The sequence below is a fragment of the Schistocerca gregaria genome, chromosome 11 (genome assembly GCF_023897955.1).
Source record: "Schistocerca gregaria isolate iqSchGreg1 chromosome 11, iqSchGreg1.2, whole genome shotgun sequence".
Classification (NCBI taxonomy): domain Eukaryota; kingdom Metazoa; phylum Arthropoda; class Insecta; order Orthoptera; family Acrididae; genus Schistocerca; species Schistocerca gregaria.
In genome coordinates this window covers 70,609,831-70,631,390 of record NC_064930.1, presented here as the reverse complement: position 1 = coordinate 70,631,390, position 21,560 = coordinate 70,609,831, and the positions used below count along the sequence as shown (strand labels likewise).

Below are 21,560 nucleotides of genomic sequence, written 5' to 3'. Positions count from 1 at the left end.
AATTACAGTGTAATCTCCGAACCTCAAAGTTTTTATTTCTTTTCCATGGATTTTAATACCTACTCCGAACTTTTCTTTTGTTTCCTTTACTGCTTGCTCAATGTACAGATTGAGTAACATCGCAGAGAGGCTACAACCCTATCTCACTCCCCACCCAACCACATATTATACACTCCTGGAAATTGAAATAAGAACACCGTGAATTCATTGTCCCAGGAAGGGGAAACTTTATTGACACATTCCTGGGGTCAGATACATCACATGATCACACTGACAGAACCACAGGCACATAGACACAGGCAACAGAGCGTGCACAATGTCGGCACTAGTACACTGTATATCCACCTTTCGCAGCAATGCAGGCTGCTATTCTCCCATGGAAACGATCGTAGAGATGCTGGATGTAGTCCTGTGGAACGGCTGGCCATGCCATTTCCACCTGGCGCCTCAGTTGGACCAGCGTTCGTGCTGGACGTGCAGACCGCGTGAGACGACGCTTCATCCAGTCCCAAACATGCTCAATGGGGGACAGATCCGGAGATCTTGCTGGCCAGGGTAGTTGACTTACACCTTCTAGAGCACGTTGGGTGGCACGGGATACATGCGGACGTGCATTGTCCTGTTGGAACAGCAAGTTCCCTTGCCGGTCTAGGAATGGTAGAACGATGGGTTCGATGACGGTTTGGATGTACCGTGCACTATTCAGTGTCCCCTCGACGATCACCAGAGGTGTACGGCCAGTGTAGGAGATCGCTCCCCACACCATGATGCCGGGTGTTGGCCCTGTGTGCCTCGGTCGTATGCAGTCCTGATTGTGGCGCTCACCTGCACGGCGCCAAACACGCATACGACCATCATTGGCACCGAGGCAGAAGCGACTCTCATCGCTGAAGACGACACGTCTCCATTCGTCCCTCCATTCACGCCTGTCGCGACACCACTGGAGGCGGGCTGCACGATGTTGGGGCGTGAGCGGAAGACGGCCTAACGGTGTGCGGGACCGTAGCCCAGCTTCATGGAGACGGTTGCGAATGGTCCTCGCCGATACCCCAGGAGCAACAGTGTCCCTAATTTGCTGGGAAGTGGCGGTGCGGTCCCCTACGGCACTGCGTAGGATCCTACGGTCTCGGCGTGCATCCGTGCGTCGCTGCAGTCCGGTCCCAGGTCGACGGGCACGTGCACCTTCCGCCGACCACTGGCGACAACATCGATGTACTGTGGAGACCTCACGCCCCACGTGTTGAGCAATTCGGCGGTACGTCCACCCGGCCTCCCGCATGCCCACTATACGCCCTCGCTCAAAGTCCGTCAACTGCACATACGGTTCACGTCCACGCTGTCGCGGCATGCTACCAGTGTTAAAGACTGCGATGGAGCTCCGTATGCCACGGCAAACTGGCTGACACTGACGGCGGCGGTGCACAAATGCTGCGCAGCTAGCGCCATTCGACGGCCAACACCGCGGTTCCTGGTGTGTCCGCTGTGCCGTGCGTGTGATCATTGCTTGTACAGCCCTCTCGCAGTGTCCGGAGCAAGTATGGTGGGTCTGACACACCGGTGTCAATGTGTTCTTTTTTCCATTTCCAGGAGTGTAGATATGATCAACATGCAAGATTTATTGGGATGACCATAAAAATTTGAGGAGGATGGCAGATTAAAATTACTTTGACTTCATTCCCTGCATTACTATAGAATTGAATAGTTTTCACAAATGTTTCCCTTTATGTCCAATCTTCGGTGCGCCATGTTTAACACGGCTTCGTCTCATTCGCCACAAAAGCCGTTTTCTCGGTTACCGTATGACGTAGGACCTCGTCTGTGTCACTCGCATAGGACTCAAGACACAACAGACGCCTGTTAGTTTCCCCATCTCGTGGTGAATCTCCGCCATTTGTCCTGGGTTCGTTTCACAATTCCTGTCCGCTGACTCTTTCGCCGATATATTTAAATGAGAACGCAACGCTCGTTAACTCACAAGTTTTAGCCGTTTTGTAAATATACGTATTCATTTCCTCATCTAGGACCAGATCTCGGTAGAGACAAATGCTTCGAATGGCTCTGAGCACTATGGGACTTGACTGCTGCGGTCATCAGTCCTCTAGAACTTAGAACCACTTAAACGTAACTAACCTAAGGACATCACACACATCCATGCCCAAGGCGGGATTCGAACCTGCATCCGTAGCGCCTAGAACCGCTCGGCCGCTCCGACCGGCGTCCGTAGAGACATGTCTGTGTTGCTGCTGTCCTGCGATTCACGCTGTGAAGTGAGCTGTTCACAGCATGCGTACAAGCATATTTGTTCGGCGGCGGGTATATCGCAGACTGTCCGCTTACAAGCTCAAAAGAGGAAAGGCCGCGTGACCTGATGGGATACCAGTTCGATTTTACACAGAGTCCGCGAAGAAACTTGCCCCCCTTCTTGCAGCGGTGTACTGTAGGTCTCTAGAAGAGCGTAGCGTTCCAAAGGATTGGAAAAGGGCACAGGTCATCCCCGTTTTCAAGAAGGGACGTAGAACAGATGTGCAGAGCTATAGACCTATATCTCTAACGTCGATCAGTTGTAGAATTTTGGAACACGTATTATGTTCGAGTATAATGACTTTTCTGGAGACTAGAAATCTACTCTGAAGGAATCAGCATGGATTTCGAAAAAGACGGTCGTGTGAAACCCAGCTCGCGCTATTCGTACACGAGACTCAGAGGGCCATAGACCCGGGTTCACAGGTAGATGCCGTGTTTATTGACTTCCGCAAGGCGTTTGATGCAGTTCCCCACAGTCGTTTAATGAACAAAGTAAGAGCATTCCGGCTATCAGACCAATTATGTGATTGGATTGAAGAGTTCCTAGATAACAGAACGCAGCATGTCATTCTCAATGGACAGAAGTCTTCCGAAGTAAGAGGTATTTCAGGTGTGCCGCAGGGGAGTGTCATAGGACCGTTGCTATTCACAATATACATAAATGACCTGGTGGATGACATCGGAAGTTCACTGAGGCTTTTTGCGGATGATGCTATGGTATATCGAGAGGTTCTAACAATGGAAAATTATACCGAAATGCAGGAGGATCTGCAACGAATTGACACATGGTGCAGGGAATGGCAATTGAATCTTAATGTAGACAATTGTAATGTGCTGCGAATACATAGAAAGAAAGATCCCTTATCATTTAGCTACAGTGTAGTAGGTCAGCAACTGGAAGCAGTTAATTCCATAAATTATCTGGGAGTACGCATCAGGAGTGATTTAAAATGGAATGAACATGTAACGTTGATCGTCGGTAAAGCAGGTGCAGACTGAGATTCATTGGAAGATTCCTAACGAAAGGCAATCGGAAAACAAATGAAGCAGGTTACGGTACGCTTGTTCGCCCACTGCTAGAATACTGCTCAGCAGTGTGGGATCCGTACCAGATAGGTTTGATAGAATAGATAGAGAAGATCTAGCGGAGAGCAGCGCGCTTCGTTACAGGATCATTTAGTAATCGCGAAAGCGTTACGGAGACGATAAACTCCAGTGGAAGACTCTGCAGGAGAGACGCTCAGTAGCTCGGTACGGACTTTTGTTAAAGTTTGGAGAACATACCTTCACGGAGGAGTCAAGCGGTATATTGCTCCCTCCTACGTATATCTCGCGAAGAGATTAAAAGCCCACACAGAGGCATATCGACAATCTTCCTTTCCACGAACAATACGAGACTGGAATAGAAGGGAGAACCGATAGAGGTACTCAGGGTACCCTCCGCCACACACCGTCAGGTGGCTTGCGGAGTGTGGATGTAACTGTAGATGTAGAAGCCGTGTGACAAAAACAGATGCACCCAAAATTCTTTAAGATCACGGCGCGGATAGGATGGCATCGCCAGCGCTTGAGGGCACCAAGTGGCGAGTAGCAGGACAAAAAGGATATGCGAGAAGCCGTAAAGATGCGGACTCACTGCAAGGAGTCCCGGTATGAGGAGGCACCAAGCCCGCCAAGCGAGCACGGAGAGCTGGCCGGGGGCATCCACTAGGGTTAGGCCGGCATTTGTATACACAGGGGTGCACTGGTGGATCGCCGCTCCGGCGGTATATGCCTTACAAAGCGCCGCTTGGTTTTGAGAAAAATTGCGTTTGATAATGAAAGGGGTACCAGTGACTTTCTTTCGTAATGCTGGTGTGCAAAACTTCACGACTCTGACATGACGTCTCTGTGCCAAGTAATATACACCACTGGTCATTAAAGTTGCTACACCAAGAAGAAACGCAGATGACTAACCGATATACATTGGACAAATATATTACACAAGAACTGACATGCTATTCCATTTTCAGGCAACTTGGGTGCATAGATGCTGAGAAATCAGTACTCAGAACAACCACCTCTGGCCGTAATAAGGGCGTTGAGTCAAACATAGCTCGTGTACAGGTACAGCTGCCCATGCAGCTTCAACACGATACCACACTTCATCAAGAGTAGTGACTGGCGTATTGTGACGAGACAGTTGCTCGGCCACCATTGACCAGACGTTTTCAATTGGTGAGAGATGCGGAGAATGTGCTGGCCAGGGCAGCAGTCGAACATTTTCTGTATCCAGAAAGGCCCGTACAGGAACTGCAACATGCGGTCGTGCAATATCCTGCTGAAATGTAGAGCTTCGCAGGGATCGAATGGAGGGTAGAACCACGGGTCGTAACAAATCTGAAATGTAACGTCCACTGTTGAAAGTGCCGTCAATGCGAACAAGAGGTGACCGAGACGTGTAACCAATGGCACCCCATACCATCACGCCGGAATGGCGATGACGTATACACGCTTCCAATGTGCGTACACTGCGATGTCGCCAAACACGGATGCGACCATCGTGATGCTGTACACAGAACCTGGATTCATCGGAAAAATGAGTTTTTGCCATTCGTGCACCCAGGTTCGTCGTTGAGTACTCCATCGCAGGCTCTCCTATCTGTGATGCAGCGTCAAGGGTAACCGCAGCCACGGTCTCCGAGCTGATAGTCCGTGCTGCTGCAGACGTCGTCGAACTGTTCGTGAAGATGGTTGTTGTCTTGCAAACGTCCCCATCTGTTGACTCAGGGATCGAAACGTGGCTGCACGATCCGTTACAGCCGTGCGGATAAGATGCCTGTCATCTCGACTGCTAGTGATACGAGGCCGTTGGGATCCAGCACGGCGTTCCGTATTACCCTCCTGAACCCACAGATTCCATATTCCGCTAACAGTCACTGGATCTCGACCAACGCGAGCAGCAGTGTCTCGATACGATAAACCGCAATCGCGATAGGCTACAATCCGACCTTTATCAAAGTCGGAAACGTGATGGTACGCATTTCTCCTCCTTACACGAGGCATCACAACAACGTTTCACCAGGCAACGCCGGTCGACTGCTGTTTGTGTATGAGAAATCAGGTGGAAACTTTCGTTCTGTCAGCACGTTGTAGGTGTCGCCACCGGCGCCGACCTTGTGTGAATGCTCTGAAAAGCTAATCATTTGCATATGAGAGCATCTTCGTCCTGTCGCTTAAATTTCTCGTCAGTAGCACGTCATCTTCGTGGTGTAGCAATTTTAATGGCCAGTAGTGTAGTTCAATAGTTGTCAGCCTGTACTGTGGAGGACTTTGATGAAGTGTGAAAGGCTGGTGAGGGACCCTAGTGAGGGGAGCGGCTGCAGAGTGTGTGGGCGGAATGGGAAGCTGCGCCAGCGGCGGCCACGTGGCTTATCAGTAGCTACCGCTGCCGCTGCTGCTGTGTGCTGCTCTGCTGTATACGCCGTGCTATCACGGCCGGCGTTCTCGGAACGGCCTAGCTGTGGGGGCGACGGCCCGCCCAGCCAGTGTGAGGTTGGCGCATTCCCAGACGGCCCCTCCACAGGTACTGTGGCGCAGGCTGAGCTGGGACGCTCTCTCCACCGCCTTATCTCCGCTCCAGGATGAATATTCGCCCTACAGCGTGTTCGAAACTTCCTGGCAAAATGTGGGCTCCACTGGGACTCGAACTCGGGACCACTGACAGAGCCATTGCCCGCTGAGCTATCCAGGCACGCCTCCACTCTGCCCTCAGCAACCTGACTGGCCAGCGGTGAAACGCGTAACTGCAACGCAATAGGTCCTACAGCCGTATCCCGACTGCACCACGTGCAATGTCAGTCCATCTATAAGCTACCCTCCACCGCTCAGTTTCACCAGGAACGACACCTGGTTCGGGTTAGAGCTTCAGCTGTAGCGCCACTGAGCTAGGTGACGCAGTAAGTAGCACACTGGACTCGCATACGGGAGGACTACTGATCAAACCCACGTTCGGCCATCCTGATTTACAAATGGTTCAAATGGCTCTGAGCACTATGGGAATTAACATCTGAGGTCATCACTCCCCTAGAACTTAGAACTAATTAAACCTAACACACATCCATGCCCAAGGCAGGATTCGAACCTGCGACCGTAGCGGTCACGCGGTTCCAGAATGGATTTTACACAGAGTACGCCAAGGAACTTGTCCCCCTTCTTGCAGCGGTGTACCGTAGGTCTCTAGAAGAGCGAAGCGTTCCAAAGGATTGGAAAAGGGCACAGGTCATCCCCGTTTTCAAGAAGGGACGTCCAACAGATGTGCAGAACTATAGAACTATATCTCTAACGTCGGTCAGTTGTAGAATTTTGGAACACGTATTATGTTCGAGTATAATGTCTTTTCTGGAGACTAGAAATCTACTCTGTAGGAATCAGCATGGGTTTCGAAAAAGACGGTCCTGTGAAACCCAGCTCGCGCTATTCGTCCACGAGATTCAGAGGGCCTTAGACACGGGTTCCCAGGTAGATGCCGTGTTTCTTGACTTCCGCAAGGCGTTTGACACAGTCCCCCACAGTCTTTTAATGAACAAAGTAAGAGCATACCGGCTATCAGACCAATAGTGTGATTGGGTTGAGCAGTTCCTAGATAACAGAACGCAGCATGTCATTCTCAATGGAGAGAAGTCTTCCGAAGTAGGAGTGATTTCAGGTGTGTCGCAGGGGAGTGTCATAGGACCGTTCCTATTCACAATATACATAAATGACCTGGTGGATGACATGCGAAGTTCACTGAGGCTTTTTGCAGATGATGCTGTGGTGTATCGAGAGGTTGCAACGATGGAAAATTGTACTGAAATGCAGGAGGATCTGCAGCGAATTGACGCATGGTGCACGGAATGGCAATTGAATCTGAATGTAGACAAGTGTAATGTGATGCGAATACATAGAAAAATAGGTCCTTTATCATTTAGGTACAAAATAGCAGGTCAGCAACTGGAAGCAGTTAATTCCATAAGTTATCTGGGAGTACGCATTAGGAGTGATTTAAAATGGAATGATCATATAAAGTTGATCGTCGGTAAAGCAGATGCCAGACTGAGGTTCATTGGAAGAATCCTAAGGAAACGCAATCCGAAAACAAAGGAAGTAGGTTACAGTACGCTTGTTCGCCCACTGCTAGAATACTGCTCAGCAGTGTGGGATCCGTACCAGATAGGGTTAATAGAAGAGATAGAGAAGATCTGGCGGAGAGCAGCACGCTTCGTTACAGGATCATTTAGTAATCGCGAAAGCGTTACGGAGATGATAGATAAACTCCAGTGGAAGACTCTGCAGGAGAGACGCTCAGTAGCTCGGTACGGGCTTTTGTTAAAGTTTCGAGGACATACCTTCACCGAAGAGTCGAGCAGTATATTGCTTCCTCCTTCGTATATCTCGCGAAGAGACCATGAGGATAAAATCAGAGAGATTAGAGCCCACACAGAAGCGTACCGACAATCCTTCTTTCCACGTACAATACGAGACTGGAATAGAAGGGAGAACCGATAGAGGTACTCAGGGTACCCTCCGCCACACACCGTCAGGTGGCTTGCGGAGTATGGATGTAGATGTAGAATGTAGCCCGTAGAATCGCTCGGCCACACCGGCCGGCCTGATTTACATCAAATGCAGTTGCGAAGGGCTACTACCAGCTGTAGAATGGAATGACGACAGTGAAAATTTGTACCGGACCGGGATTCAAACCCGGATATCCAGCTTATTGCGACCGGGCGCTTCACCATTTGGCGATCCATGCAGCACTCACGGCCAGACCCAAACTTCTGTATGTCGTCAACCATGCGTCTACGACCTGTACTTTTACATCCATTATGTACACTATGTCATCAAAAGTATCCGGACATCCGGCTGAAAAGGACTTACAAGTTAGTGGCGCCCTCTATCGGTAATACTGGAAATCAATATGGTGATGGCCGACCGTTAGTCTTGATGACAGCTTAGACTCTCGCAGGCAAACGTTCAGTCAGGTGCTGGAAGGTTTCTTGGGGAATAGCAGTTCATTCTGCACGTAATGCTGCATTAGGAGAGGTATCGATGTCGGTCTGTGAGGCCGAAGACGGCGTTCCAAAACATCCCAGAGGTGTTCTACAGTATTCAGAACAGGACTCTGTGCAGAGCAGTCCATTACAGGGGTGTTATTGTCGTGTAACCACTCCGCCACAGGCCGTGCATTATGAACAGGTGTTCGATCGTGTTGAAAGATGCAATCGTCATCCCCAAATTGCTCTTCAACAGTGGGAAGCAGCGAGGTGCTTAAAACATCAGTGCAGGCCTGTGCTGTGATAGTGCCACACAAAACAACAAGGGGTGCAAGCCCCCTCCATGAAATACACCACCACACCATAACACCACCGCCTCCGAATTCTACTGTTGGCACTACACACGCTGGCAGATGACGTTCACCGTGCATTCGCCATACCCACACCCCTCCCAGCGGATCGCCACATTGTGTGCCGTGATTCGTCACGCCACACAACGTGTTTTCACTGTTCAATCGTCCAATGTTGACGCTCCTTACACCAAGCGAGGCGTCGTTTGGGATTTATCGGCTTGATGTGTGGCTTATGAGCAGCCGCTCAACCGTGAAATCTAAGTTTTCTCACCTCGCACCTATCTGTCATAGTACTCGCAGATCCTGATGCAGTTTGGAATTCCTGTGTGATGGTCTGGATAGATGTCTGCCTGTCACACATTACGACCCTCTTCAACTGTGGGTGATCTCTGTCAGTCAACAGACGAGGTCGGCCTGTGCGCTTTTGTGCTGTACGTGTCCCGTCACTTCACTATCACATCGGAAACAGTGAACCTAGGGATGTTTAGGAGTATAGAAATCTCAGGTACAGACGTATGACACAAGTGGCACACAATCGCCAGACCACGTTCGATGCCTGTGAGTTCCGCGGAACGCCCTATTCTGCTCTCTCACGATGTCTAATGACCACTGAGGTCGCTGATATGGAGTACCTGGCGGTAGGTGGCAGCACAGTGCACCTAATATGAAAAAACGTACGTTTTTGTTGGTGTCCAGATACCTTTGATCAGATAGTGTCTGTTGCCGTACAGGTGAGACACGGTACTTGAAAGTCACTTGGCCGGTTCGGCAGATAAATACGATATTGCAGTGCCTGTGTTACTCTGATTACGATGCAAAGTTCCTGTGGAGATGCATGCATGTTCCAAGGAATTTTGCATCATAATCAGAATAACACAGGCACTGCAATATCGCATCCTGATTTGGATTTTCCCGGATTTCCCAAATCGCTTTAGGCAAATCCCGGGATGGTTCCTTTGAAGCTGCACGGCCAACTTCGTTCCCCATCCTTCCCTAATCCGATGGAACCGAAGATCCCGCTGTTTGCCCCCCCCCCTCTTCCCCCCCCCCCCCCTCCTCACCAGAATCAACCAACCAATCAACTGTAGGGCCCCTTTTCCGCGCTATTAATACTGGGGAATGGTAGGGACACGAATGTCCCCGAACTGGCATCCGATAGTAAGACTTGTATTCAGTCCTCCAACCGCACGATAATTATTCTTCTAGGCTCATTCAGTAAAACTTCAGCACCAGGCGGTGTCGTTTTAATTTATTGCTCATTTATTACTGACTCTGTCTGCGACGCATCCTGCTGACATTATTCAAATAGAAGATGAATTCTTCTCGGGTTGACCGCCGAGTCGATGCGTTGTTCTCCAGCAACGTTTCAGCAAGTTTCTTACTTGCCATCTTCAGGCGAATCTTCAAAATTCGCCGAGAAAGCGTGCATTCTCATTATTCAAATATACCACTGAATGTACATACGGAGTTATTCATCCAGTTAAACTGCTGTTTAATGTCTGCTTTTATAACTTACCTTTGCTGTCATGAAATCTAAAATAAACGATTCGACCCCATGCACTAATACCAAAAATGTCGTACAGGAACGGACAAGCACACATTTTCAGTATCACTTTATGCCTTTGGTCGTTTACTAGTCGATAGTTATGAATATTAGATTATTTGCGATAATAAAAATCTGTACAGTGCCAAATAACACTGTAAATTTAATAAAAGTTCATCCCACAGCTGACGAGCGGGGATCGATCCATCGATTACGAGGCTTGAACGCTAACTGCACTGTTGCCGCCGCTTCGTGGTAAAAATGCCCACACACAGGGATATATCCGACGGCCGGAATTATCTTCCGATGTTCTCAATAACGCTTGAGAAGTACGAGCTACTGCTGACACATTTTGTTGTCCTCGTGGAGTACTACGAGAGTACGAAGTCTGCAGTAAATCCGCGTTCCAAACGCCGTGGCCTTCCCTTGTTAGAACCACCTAAACTTAACTAAGGCCGGCATTACACTATCAAATTTCTTTGTCAAACATCTTTGTCCAATGTCTTTGTCAAAGATATTTGATGGTGTAACAGGGAACTTTGTCAAATGTCGTCCAGTATTTGATCAAATCTATGGCCTCCCTGTAGATTTGATCAAAGAGTCGCTAGATTTCCGGAAAGCTTTTGACACCGTTCCTCACAAGCGACTTCTAATCAAGCTGCGGAGCTATGGGGTATCGTCTCAGTTGTGCGACTGGATTCGTGATTTCCTGTCAGGAAGGTCGCAGTTCGTAGTAATAGACGGCAAATAGTCGAGTAAAACTGAAGTGATATCAGGTGTTCCCCAGGGAAGCGTCCTGGGACCTCTGCTGTTCCTGGTCTATATAAATGACCTGGGTGACAATCTGAGCAGTTCTCTTAGATTGTTCGCAGATGATGCTGTAATTTACCGTCTAGTAAGGTCATCCGAAGACCAGTATCAGTTGCAAAGCGATTCAGAAAAGATTGCTGTATGGTGTGTCAGGTGGCAGTTGACGCTAAACAACGAAAAGTGTGAGGTGATCCACGCGAGTTCCAAAAGAAATCCGTTGTAATTCGATTACTCGATAAATAGATCAATTCTCAAGGCTGTCAATTCAAGTAAGTACCTGGGTGTTAAAATTACGAACAACTTCAGTCGGAAAGACCACATAGATAATATTGTGGGGAAGGCGAGCCAAAGGTTGCGTTTCATTGGCAGGACACTTAGAAGATGCAACAAGTCCACTAAAGAGACAGCTTACACTACACTCGTTCGTCCTCTGTTAGAATATTGCTGCGCGGTGTGGGATCCTTACCAGGTGGGATTGACGGAGGACATCGAAAGGGTGCAAAAAAGGGCAGCTCGTTTTGTATTATCACGTTATAGGGGAGAGAGTGTGGCAGATATGATACACGAGTTGGGATGGAAGTCATTACAGCATAGACGTTTTTCGTCGCGGCGAGACCTTTTTACGAAATTTCAGTCAGCAACTTTCTCTTTCGAATGCGAAAATCTTTTGTTGAGCCCAACCTACATAGGTAGGAATGATCATCAAAATAAAATAAGAGAAATCAGAGCTCGAACAGAAAGGTTTAGGTGTTCGTTTTTCCCTGTTCGGGAGTGGTAGAGAGATAGAATGATTGTGGTACGATGAACCCTCCGCCAAGCACTTAAATGTAGATGTAGATGTATTGCACCAGCGTTGACAACGTCAGTCATTAAACATCCTCTTTCCAACTATCACGCTGGCTGTTAATCAAGGCGCTGTCTCGATCTTTTTCCTTAGGTCCATGTATCTTTTCCTCACTTAAAATCAACCTGAAGTATTTTGATACGACGACGTTACAGCTGGTCGGCCGCTGTGACCGAGCGGTCCTAAGCGCTTCAGTCAGCTGCAGCTACGGTCGCACATTCGAATCCTGCCTCGGTCATGGATGTGTGTGATGTCCTTAGGTTAGGCCGATATTACACTATCAAATTTCTTTGTCAAAGATTTGAACAAAGATGGGATCAAATATCCCGTCAAATATATTTGACAAAGATCTTTGATGTAGCACTAGAAGGGGTGTTACACTGTCATCATATTTTTCGTCAAAGTTCAAGATGGCTGACAACAACTTGTTATTAACCGCAGCAGTTGCATGAAAAAAAAAGTTCAAATGGCTCTGAGCACTATCGGACTTGACATCTATGGTCATCAGTCCACTAGAACTTAGAACTACTTAAACCCAACTAACCTACGGACATCACACAACACCCAGTCATCACGAAGCAGAGAAAATCCCTGACCCCGCGGGGAATCGAACCCGGAAACCCAGGCGCAGGAAGCGAGAACGCTACCGCACGACCACGAGCTGCGGGGGGGGGGGGGGGGGGGGGAGGGGAAGGGAATGAAACATACCTGGGTGAAGCCGTGGGTTTTACGACGACACGATAAAAGCATTCTACAAACCTTGTTACGTGAGCTTACAGTGGAGGGAGTCAAGTTGTACAACAATTACTTAAGAATGGATGAGCATACATTTCTGTATGTGCTCATTGAAATGTATCCTCATACCACAAAGCACAATATTCACTTAAGAACTGCTATATCTGCAGAAGGCAGGCTCACTGTAACAACAACAACAACAAAAAATGGTTCAAATGGCTCTGAGCACTATGGGACTCAACTGCTGTGGTCATCAGTCCCCTAGAACTTAGAACTACTTAAACCTAACTAACCTAAGGACATCACACACATCCATGCCCGAGGCAGGATTCGAACCTGCGACCGTAGCGGTCGCACGGTTCCGGACTGCGCGCCTAGAACTCACTGTAACACTCAGGTTCCTTGCTACAGGACAGGAGAGGTTAGGTTAGGTTAGGTCTCCAGTCTTCGTAATCTATTTTTGTATTCAGCGTGCCTCACGTTGTAAAGCGCCTCATCAGCTTCATACATCTCTATTAATTTTGTAGTTGTCGGCACACACTAATTGTATGTTTATAAAAACACTGCAGACGACAGAATGCTCGATGCTAGCGCTCCACGTGGTAACATGCCACATTGCAGTGAACAGAAGACATATACATCTACATGACTACTCTGCAATTCACATTTAAGTGCTTGGCAGAGGGTTCATCGAACCACAATCATACTAGCTCTCTACTATTCCACTCCCGAACAGCGCGGGGGAAAAACGAACACCTAAACCTTTCTGTTCTAGCTCTGATTTCTCTTATTTTATTTTGATGATCATTCCTACCTATGTAGGTCGGGCTCAACAAAATATTTTCGCATTCGGAAGAGAAAGTTGGTGAATGAAATTTCGTAAAAAGATCTCGCCGCGACGAAAAACGTCTATGCTGTAATGACTTCCATCCCAACTCGTGTATCATATCTGCCACACTCTCTCCCCTATAATGTGATAATACAAAACGAGCTGCCCTTTTTTGCACCCTTTCGATGTCCTCCTTCAACCCCACCTGGTAAGGATCCCACACCACGCAGCAATATTCTAACAGAGGACGGACGAGTGTAGTGTAAGCTGTCTCTTTAGTGGACTTGTTGCATCTTCTAAGTGTCCTGCCAATGAAACGCAACCTTTGGCTCGCCTTCCCCACAATATTATCTATGTGGTCTTTCCAACTGAAGTTGTTCGTAATTTTAACACCCAGGTACTAAGTTAGTTGAATTGACAGTCACATCGCGTTCGTAAATTGCACAGCGTTCGTGTGTGTGTGTGAGTTAGGTAACGTTTGAGGGTAAACGAACTGCGAGGATGGAAGAACAGCAGGGGATCCCTTGCACCAAGAGTTGGCTCGTGCAGCTGTTAGCCGCTTGCCAGCGAAAGGCTGCGAGGTTGCGTCACGTCACGTCTGATGCGCTGGCAGCTGGGCTCGCTGAAGGGCTTCCCCTATGAACTGCTTCGACCCGAACCGACCCCTGCCCGTTCGCTCCGTCACACGTGCCAGCATCGCAATATTCACTGTCGCCGGGCGTCCCGGTCGCGTCACGTTCCGTGTGGTAACGTCAGCCGCTAGTCATTGCGGTGAGCTCGGCGAATAAATAAGCCGTGACGATGGAGCGCAAGTCTCTGAGGTGATAGACAGTATGCAACGGACGCTAACGAGAGAAATGAGAGCCATCTGCTGATTCTTTGATTCATTTTCTTTTGTTCACTGCTGTTGCCAACCTGTGCCACATAACTTCTGTTTCATTCTATCTTCCACATTTCCCTCTCTATTTTCTCTCTTTCTCTCTCTCTCTCTCTCTCTCTCCCTCTCTACCTTTTTGGTAGCAGCCCCTCTACTTTTTGCCAAGAGCTAGAGCTTCTCTAATTTATCCAACTCCCTTTCTACTTTTTTGTCAACTCAACTTCTACCATTTTCCAACACCTTCTCTATGTATTCCAACTCGCTGCATTTCCAACTCCCTGCTTATCTTTTCCAACTCCCTGCTTATGTTTTCCAATTCCCTGCTTCTGTTTTCCAACTCTCTGCTTATCTATCCCAACTCCCTGATTATGTTTTCCAACTCCCTCCCCATGTTTTCCAACTCCCTCCCCATGTTTTCCAACTCCCTCCCTGTGCTTTCCAACTCCTTCCCCTTTTTTCCCAACTCCCTCCCCTTTTTTCCCCCGACTCCCTCCCCTTTTTTCCCCCGACTCCCTTCCCTTTTGTTCCCCGACTCCATCCCCTTTTTCCCCGACTCCCTCCCCTTTTTCCCCCGCCTCCCTCCCCTTTTTCCCCGACTCCCTCCCCTTTTTCCCCCAACTCCCTCCCCTTTTTTTTCCCGACTCCAAGGCCTTATTTCCCGACTCCCTAGCCGTGTTTCCCGACTCCCTCCCTATGTTTCCTAATTCCCTCTCCAGTTTTGCCTCTCTGCTTTTTACCAACTGAATCTCTGCTTATGCGTTTCTACTTTTTACCAACTGCATCTCTGCTTATGCGTTTCTACTTTTTACCAACTGTGTCTCTGCTTATGTGTCTCTATTTTTAATCAACTGTGTCTCTGCTTATGTGTCTCTGATTATATGTCTCTGCTTATGTCCCCTTACTTTTGCATCTCTGCTTATGTCCCCTTACTTTTGCATCTCTGCTTATGTCCCCTTACTTTTTTATCTCTGCTTTTGCACCTCTGCTCCTTTACTTTTGTAACTCTGCTTTTTACCATCTTCCCCTCCTTCCACCTGTATGCTCCTCCTCTATCACTCTCTTCTGTACTGTGTCCTCCGTTGTCTCATCCACTCCCCACCACTCCCCCTTTGAGTCTTTTTCCTGTAGTTCTGCTTTTCATCTTGGTTCATTTTCGTCTTGGTTTGGATGGCCATTTCGAAAAATGTTAAAATATGGGACAAACCTTAAAAGATACCTGGCTTTAAAAAAAGAGCTTGGCATTTTCCATTTTCATGCATATTTTGCAATATATTGACAAAGGACTAAATCTTATTCACACTTGAGCTATTTCGGACATTCTTCTTGTGTTTTCATGGCTTTTATCCCTTTCTGAATCAGTGACACCATTTTTTGGGCCGGCCGGTGTGGCCGAGCGGTTCTAGGCACTTGAGTCTGGAACTGCGCGACCACTGCGGTCGCAGGTTCGAATCCTACCTCGGGCATGGATGTGTGTGATGTACTTAGGTCAGTTAGGTTCAAGTAGTTCTAAGTTCTAGGGGACTGATGACCTCAGATGTTAAGTCCCATAGTGCTCAGAGCCATTTGAACCAGATTTGCCCTTTATGTAAATTGTTGATACCATCTCGAGTAAACTGTGCCTGATCAGTAAGTAAAATGTATTTGTGCAACTGCCGATTAGTATTTAACCAGTTGCACAACTCTGAGCGAAGGACAGGATCTCCCGCATGTAAATGATGCACTTTTTGTTTGTGGTAAGGATACAGATTGTTGTACTCCAGTGTATGCCATACCTTCGATTGTGAAATGCCTAATCGTTGAGAGACACTTCGTGTACTGTATCCGGGCTACGTTGAACAGCATCCATAATATCCTCATAATCGTCTTTAAGTATCGAGCGCTCGTACTAGTTACGAACGCTAGGTAGAGAACCTGTCTCCCGTAACATTCAAATACTCCACCAATGTTTCGTGCATTTGGAATCCTCCGAGTTGGATAACGTACGCGATATTCGTTAGCTGCAGCCGTAGCATTACCATCACATTTGCCATAAATACACACCATATCGGCGTATTCCTCTGTCGTAAATTTGAGAGCCGTCCCTATTTCACTAACAATCTACAAAAGCTACTATGTGGTTTCACTTAAATACAGTGTTGTTGTTATTCATTCGCCAAAGAATACAGGAAAGTAACTCGTTTCAAGGTTAGGAAACGACTGAAACAAATCACTAATGGTTGCCAACAATGGCATAAACGTTTCTACACTGTTAATGGAAAGTACACAAATTTACTTGTATAATTATCTTTGCTTCTGTGGATTTTCTGGAAAACGACTGCAGGTACACGTTTTATTAGAATGAGATTTTCACTCTGCAGCAGTGTATGCGCTGATATGAAACTTCCTGGGCAGATTAAAACTTTGTGCCCGACAGAGACTCGAACTCGGGACCTTTGCCTTTCGCGGGCAAGCGCTCTACCAACTGAGCTACCCAGGCACGACTCACGCCCCGTCTTCACAGCTGTACTTCTGCCATGGCCTCGTCTCCTACTTTTCCAAACTTTACAGAAGCTCTGCTGGAAGGTAGGTGACGAGGCCATGGCAGAAGTAAAACTGGGGGAACGGGGCGTGAGACGTGCTTGGGTAGCTCAGATGGTAGAGCACTTGCCCGTGAAAGGCAGATGATGCTGTAGTATACAGACAAGTTGCAGCATTAGAAAATTACAGCGAAATGCAGGAAGATCTGCAGCGGATAGGCACTTGGTGCAGGGAGTGGTAACTAACCCTTAACATAGACAAATGTAATGTATTACGAATACATAGAAAGAAGGATCCTTTATTGTATGACTATATGATAGCAGAACACACACTGGTAGCAGTTACTTCTGTAAAATATCTGGGAGTATGCGTGCGGAACGATTTGAAGTGGAATGATCATATAAAATTGGCGGTAAGGCGGGTGCCAGGTTGAGATTCATAGGGAGAGTCCTTAGAAAATGTAGTCCATCAACAAAGGAGGTGGCTTAAAAAACACTCGTTCGACCTATACTTGAGTATTGCTCATTAGTGTGGGATCCGTACCAGGTCGGCTTGACAGAGGAGATAGAGAAGATCCAAAGAAGAGCGGCGCGTTTCGTCACAGGGTTATTTGGTAAGCGTGATAGCGTTACGGAGATGTTTAGCAAACTCGAGTGGCAGACTCTGCAAGAGAGGCGCTCTGCATCGCGGTGTAGCTCGCAGTCCAGTTTTCGAGAGGGTGCGTTTCTGGATGAGGTATCGAATATATTGCTTCCCCCTACTTATACCTCCCGAGCAGATCACGAATGTAAAATTAGGGAGATTCGAGCGCGCACGGAGGCTTTCAGACAGTCGTTCTTCCCGCGAACCATACGAGACTGGAACAGAAAAGGGAGGTATGACAGTGGGACGTAAAGTGCCCTCCGCCACACACTGTTGGGTGGCATGATGTAGATGTAGAAGGCAAAGTTCCCGAGTTCGAGTCTCGGTGCGGCACACAGTTTTAATCTGCCAAGAAGTTGCATGTTGTATTAGATTCAGCACAAAATAAATGGAATTCGTGCTTTACTTTAACCTCGTACGGTTTTGCGATGGCTTCGTATTAGCGTGGTTTCAGGAAAAACCTTTTGTTATCCTTAACTCCGTCACTAAAACGTTTGCGAACGTATGGTTCAAAATGGTTCAAATGGCTCTGAGCACTATGGGACTTAACTTCTAAGGTCATCAGTCCCCTAGCACTTAGAACTACTTAAACACTACTAAACTAAGGACAACACACACATCCATGCCCGAGGTAGGATTCGAACCTGGGACCGGAGCAGTCACGCGGTTCCAGAGTGTAGCGCCTAGAATCGCTCAGCCACGCCGGCCGGCTGCGAACGTATGCTTATAAAACTTTTTTCTTCAGTTTTACTTGTAGAATAACATATTAAAATATTTGCATATCTTCGTGAATCATCCACTGTAAGATAAGTAAAAGTATCTGCACTCGATGTTGCCATTTAGATATCGATATGAATGGACAGTGTCTTGAAAGGAGGGTATAAGATAAACATCAACAAAAGCAAAACGAGGATAATGGAATGTAGTCGAATTAAGTCTGGTGACGGTGAGGGAATTAGATTAGAAAATGAGACATTTAAAGTAGTAAAGGAGTTTTGCTATTTGGGGAGCAAAATAACTGGTGATGGTCGAAGTAGAGAAGATATAAAATGTAGACTGGCAATGGGAAGGAAAGCGTTTCTGAAGACGCGAAATTTGTTAACATCGAGTATAGATTTAAGTGTCAGGAAGTCGTTTCTGAAAGTATTGGTATGGAGTGTAGCCATGTATGGAAGTGAAACGTGGACGATAAATAGTTTGGACAAGAAGAGAATAGAAGCTTTCGAAATGTGGTGCTACAGAAGAATGCTGAAGATTAGGTGGTTAGATCACATAACTAATGAGGAGGTATGGAATAGAATTGGGGAGAAGAGAAGTTTGTGGCACAACTTGACTAGAAGAAGGGATCGGTTGGTAGGACATTTTCTGAGGCATCAAGGGATCACAATTTAGTACTGGAGAGCAGCATGGAGGGGAAAAATAGTAGAGGGAGACCAAGAGATGAATACAGTAAGCAGATTCAGAAGGATGTAGGTTGCGGTAGGTACTGGGAGATGAAGAGGCTTGCACAGGATAGAGTAGCATGGAGAGCTGCATCAAACCAGACCACAACAGCATAACTGTAAACGGAAAATGGTGGTGCATATCGATATTTTTGGCTGTAACGTCGACATATCGATATTTTACGAGGAACGCCAGTGCCTGCGTACTTTCCGCGCTGGCAGAGCCCGCAGCCATTGGCCTGTCCCGAGCGGCCCTTTTCTCCCGTGACGTCACGCGATTTCTCCGACCGGCTACCGTGCAGCCGGCGCTGCTACCTGCTGTAACCTCCCACACCACACTACGCGCCTTCGGCCCCCGGGCTGTGACCGGCGAGCCCGTTAGCTGGCGCCAAAGGGAAGCGGGCTTTCTCGCACCTCACGGCTGAAACACAAAAATCACCCCCCTCTTACGACGTATTCTTCTCCGCGCTGCGTCTAATAGAGCGGTGAAAAAGTTTCCGTTTCAGGGCGTTGCTGCAGCGTACGCGCAAAGCGTCGCAGCGAGCGAGATGGCTCACTGGACTCGCACTCGGGAGGACGTAGGTTCAAACCCGCGCGGTCCGGTCACCCTGATTTAGATTTGTCCATGATTTCCCTACATCGCTTCGGGCAAATTCCTTTGAAACAGCGTGGCTCACTTCCTCCCACATCCGTACCTAACCTGATGAGCTCGCTGATTGGTCCTCTTCCCCCAAATCGACCAACGAACCAGTGCAGTGGCACTCCGATGCGGGTATACAGTTTGGTCCATTGATATTGTCCGGGCCAAATATCTCACGAAATAAGCATCAAACGGAAAAACGACAAAGAACGAAACTCGTCTAGCTCGAAGGGGGAAGCCAAGTGGCGCTATGGTTGGACAGCTAGATGGCGCTGCCATATGTCAAATGGATATCAACTGCATTTTTCAAATAGGAATTCCAATTTTTTTATTACATATTCGTGTAGTACGTAAAGGAATATGAATGTATTGGTTGGACCACTTTTTTCGCTTTGTGATACATGGCGCTGTAATAGTCACAAACGTATAAGTACATCTACATCTACATGGCTGCTCTGCAATTCACATTTAAGTGCCTGGCAGAGGGTTCATCGAACCACAATCATACTATCTCTCTACTACTCCACTCCCGAACAGCGCGCGGGAGAAACGAACACCTAAACCTTTCTGTTCAACCTCTGATTTCTCTTATTTTATTTTGATGATCATTCCTACCTATGTAGGTTGGGCTCAACAAAATATTTTCGCATTCGGAAGAGAAAGTTGGTGACTGAAATTTCGTAAAAAGTTCTCGCCGCGACGAAAAATGTCTTTGCTTTAGTGACTTCCATCCCAACTCGCGTATCATATCTGCCACACTCTCTCCTATAACGCGATAATACAAAACGAGCTGCCCTTTTTTGCACCCTTTCGATGTCCTCCGTCAATCCCACCTGGTAAGGATCCCACACCGCGCAGCAATATTCTAACAGAGGACGAACGAGTGTAGTGTAAGCTGTCTCTTTAGTGGACTTGTTGCATCTTCTAAGTGTCCTGCCAATGAAACGCAACCTTTGGCTCGCCTTCCCGACAATATTATCTATGTGGTCTTTCCAACTGAAGTTGTTCGTAATTTGAACACCCAGGTACTTAGTTGAATTGACAGCCTTGAGAACTGTACTATTTATCGAGGAATCGAATTACAACGGATTTCTTTTGGAACTCGTGTGGATCGCCTCACACTTTTCGTTATTTAGCGTCAACTGCCACCTGCCACACCATACAACAATCTTTTCTAAATCGCTTTGCAACTGATACTGGTCTTCGGATGACCTCACTAGACGGTAAATTACAGCATCATCTGCGAACAACCTAAGAGAAGCTCAGATTGTTACCCAGGTCATTTATATATATCAGGAACAGTAGAGGTCCCAGGACGCTTCCCTGGGGAACACCTGATATCACTTCAGTTTTACTCGACGATTTGCCGTCTATTACTACGAATTGCGACCTTCCTGACAGGAAATCACGAATCCAGTCGCACAACTGAGACGATACCCCATAGGCCGGCAGCTTGATTAGAAGTCGCTTGTGAGGAACGGTGTCAAAAGCTTTCCTGAAATCTAGAAATATGGAATCAACTTGAGATCCCCTGTCGATAGCGGCCATTACTTCGTGCGAATAAAGAGCTAGCTGCGTTGCACAAGAGCAATGTTTTCTGAAGCCATGCTGATTACGTGTCAATAGATCGTTCCCTTCAAGGTGATTCATAATGTTTGAATACAGTATATGCTCCAAAACCCTACTGCAAACCGACGTCAATGATATAGGTCTGTAGTTAATTGGATTACTCCTACTACCCTTCTTAAACACTGGTGCGACCTGCACAATTTTCCAATCTGTAGGTACAGGTAGTACGTGGTATAACGTAACATTCCGCCAGTGCAGGCGGTATGTCCTTCGTGATACCCGTGTTAAAATGGAACATCTACCAACTGCGGAAAAGGTCGATATCGTGTTGATGAACGGCTATTGTGATCAAAATGCCCAACGGGCGTGTGCTATGTATGCTGCTCGGTATCCTGGACGACATCATCCAAGTGTCCGGACGGTTCCCGGATAGTTCAGTTA

The 21,560-nt window shown here is 47.5% G+C and overlaps 1 protein-coding gene across 1 annotated transcript in view; it reads left to right on the top strand.

Annotated features, from left to right (window-relative positions):
- The window catches only part of LOC126295216 (growth factor receptor-bound protein 14-like), an 857,388-nt gene that overhangs the window by 754,533 nt on the left and 81,295 nt on the right, over nt 1-21,560 (top strand). The window lies entirely within an intron of this gene.